The following is a 3,317-nucleotide window of genomic DNA, read 5'->3' as shown; positions in this document are numbered from 1 at the left end:
TCCCATAGCCATGTGGTCTCTGCTTAACTTGCTTTCACTATTGATTGAGTAGCCACTAAACCAGACCTGGACATTTTACGGCCCGCGGGCCATATCCGGCCCTTTGGTCGTTCCTGTCCGGCCCGCATGAGGTCAATCTTAAATTAGAACATAAATGAAAAAGTATTTACGCCATGCACGCAATACAACTGTGTTGCTTTTGTTTTGAAAAGGATGCTTTTTATGTTTACGTATGGATGCACATGCACGTGTATGTCCGTGTGTGAACAGCTAAAAGTGATGCTTGCTGGCTAGCCCTCAAAATGTCAGTTCATGCCAAAAAAAGGAAGGTTGATACAGAATGCCGCGTTTTTAACAAGACATGGACTGGTAGATATTTATTTACAGAAATCAAAGGTAAAGCCGTGTGCTTGGTTTGTGGTGCACAGGTCGCTGTGTTCAAGGATAATAATTTGAATCGCCACTACGTGACCAAACACGCCGAGAAGTACAACAACTTGTCTGATCAAGAGCGGGCAAGGGAGTTGGATACTTTGCTAGCTAAGCTGCATAACCAGCAAAGACCTTTCATTAAACTTCACATATCCAGAGATGCAGCTGTCAAGACAAGTTATGTCGTATCCCACAAAATCGCCAGAAACAGTAAACTGTTTTCTGATGGAGAGTTTATTAAGGAGTGCTTGTTGGACTCTGCAGAACTAATATGCCCGGAGAAAAAGGAGGCATTTGAGAATGTGCCCCTCTCCCGATGCACTGTAACGAGAAAGATTGGGGACATCGTGAGAAATCTGGAGCTTCAGCTGCAGCACAGAGCAGTCAACTTTGACTTTTTTCCTTGGCTTTGGTTGAGAGCTGCGACGTATGTGACACAGCCCGGCTACTCATCTTCGTACGTGGGATAACTACGGACTTTAAAATCTTGGAGGAGCTGGCAGCCATGCAGTCAATGAAAGGAACAACAACTGGTAATGGTTTGTTCATGGAGGTGAATGCATGTTTGGACACGTTGGGACTAAAATGGGACAAGCTGGTGGGCGTGACAATGGATGGTTATTCAAATCTAACGGGAGAAAATGTTGGACTCTTAAAGAGAGTGCAGGATAAAGTGACAGAAATTGGTATTTTTGCATTGTATTATACATCAGGAAGTGTTGTGTAAGTCAGTGTTAAAAATTAGCCATGTGGTTGGTGTTGTAACTAAAATAGTTAACTTCATCAGAGCAAGAGCTTTGAATCACAGGCAGTTTGTTGCACTTTTGGAGGAAAATGAGACTGAACATCGTGACATAGGCTACCACACAGCTGTCAGGTGGCTCAGCCTGGGCAAAATGCTGAAAAGTGTATGGGACCTGAAAGAAGAGATTCAAGATTTCTGTGTGAAGAAAGGGAATGGCATTCCACAGCTTTCAGATGCAGACTGGATTGCAGACCTTGGTTTTGCTGTTGATGTGACTGCACTTATGAATGAACTAAATGTGAAACTGCAGTGCAAGGGCCTTTTTGTGCATGAAATGTACAACTTGGTGAAGGCTTTTATGAGAAAGTTGCAGCTTCTCTCAAGCCAAATGGAGGACAACATTCTCACCGACTTGCCAACACTGAAGGAAGCTGCACCTTCAGCTGATCACCTCCACAGGTACTCATCTATGTTAGAGGCACTGCATGGTGAATTTTCAAGGCGATTTCAAGACTTTAAAATGGTTGCACATGATTTTTTCCCCATTTACATGCAATGTGGAGAATGCACCTAGTGATGTTCAACTTGAACTCATTGACCTGCAGTCTGACACACTTCTGGCAGAGTACTTTAGGTCAGTCTCACTGCTTGATTTTTACTCTTCCCTCAAAGAGGAGAACTTTCCACACATGAGGAGGCATGCTCAGAAGATTCTAGTCCTCTTTGGATCTATCTATATATGTGAACAGACATTCTCAGTGATGAAGTTCAACAAATCCAAATACAGATCCTCTATCACTGATGATCACCTCTCAGCTGTCCTTCGCATATCCACCTCAGACATACAACCAGATTTCAGTGCACTTGTTCAAGCCCAAAACAGACTGGGTTTTTCTCACTAAACAAGTAAAATGAACTGAAAAACATCAAAAGCACTTATTGCTTTTTGTATAGAGTTGTTTGTTGTTTGTAATACTGAACAATAATGAAACAACTTTTCATTATTGGTTTGTGAGATTAACATGTTAAAAATAAAATGAAATACTGAAATTATTGTTATTACTGTTTATTTCTTCTATATTTGACCTACTCCACAATTTCATATCTTTATTGTAACAGAATATCCTTATTCTTTTGATTATAAGTTTCAGTAATTTAGCACTTTTCATAATGGGAGAAAATTAATACTGAGCAGAATTATGTTCAACTTATTGTTGGTTCGGCCGCCCAACACAACTCAAGTTTCTCATGTAGTCCCTTGGAAGAATTAATTGCCCACCCCTGCACTAAACACACTGCATGAAACAGCAGCAACAGAGACAAGGTAAACTCAATCAAAGAATTGCCGCAGACTCCTGAGCGGAGATCAACTTTGTGTGGACATCTGGGGCAGGCTAGGGTCAAAACCCATGGCAGTGGCTTAGCCCCTCATGATAAAAGCTGCATGCTTTGATTTTTAATTGGAAGGATCATTAGGTCAGAATAGTAACAAGTGGCAGATCCACTACAAATAGTTCGCAACCTCCGCTCAAATTGAACTTTAGCCACTTTTGCGTGAAATTCCTCTTCCAATATGACCGTAAACAATCAGTTATGGCCAGAATTGTCCAGCAGTAGATATGAGATAGTAAATGCCTTTTAGCTCTTTAAACATAGCCATTATTTTACACCTACATTCAGGAGCAGTGTAGGCTATCGAACAATAATGGCTTCACAAATTTTGCAAAATATATTGTAGTGACTGATTGTAAACTATCATCATAAACTGTGATGCATAAAAAGGAACCATCCTTTGAAACACTTTGCTTTTTTTTTGGCCATTTGTATGGAGACCTTGTCCTTTCTGTAATCAGAATAATTAACCGTATTTTGACAAGGAATGCTAAATGGGCCCTTGGTTAATGAATTGTTGTGAGACTGTTCAGAAACCTGAGCATTTCGCTAACTGAGAATATTATTGACTCCTCCCAAATGTCTCTCAACCAGTTAGATTGAGAAGTGTTTAGTTCCACTCTGTTATCTGATGGGGAAGGTATTAGAATCTCAGTGTGTGGGAGTTCGAACACACAGCAGCATACTTTATCAATGAGTGCAGTCAGCTGGAAAACTACGCTGCTACAATAATTTGAGCACGTCAACA

General features: G+C 40.8%; 1 pseudogene; it reads left to right on the top strand.

Moving 5' to 3' along the window:
• Positions 1-937: 937 nt before the first annotated feature.
• Positions 938-2,189, top strand: LOC148147003 (general transcription factor II-I repeat domain-containing protein 2A-like; annotated as a pseudogene).
• Positions 2,190-3,317: the final 1,128 nt, after the last annotated feature.

Source organism: Chiloscyllium plagiosum, unplaced genomic scaffold (assembly GCF_037043375.1).
Source record: "Chiloscyllium plagiosum isolate Xiang-an unplaced genomic scaffold, Cpla_swu_hap1 HiC_scaffold_18, whole genome shotgun sequence".
In the NCBI taxonomy this organism is placed as follows: domain Eukaryota; kingdom Metazoa; phylum Chordata; class Chondrichthyes; order Orectolobiformes; family Hemiscylliidae; genus Chiloscyllium; species Chiloscyllium plagiosum.
This window is presented reverse-complemented; position numbering and strand designations above follow the sequence as displayed.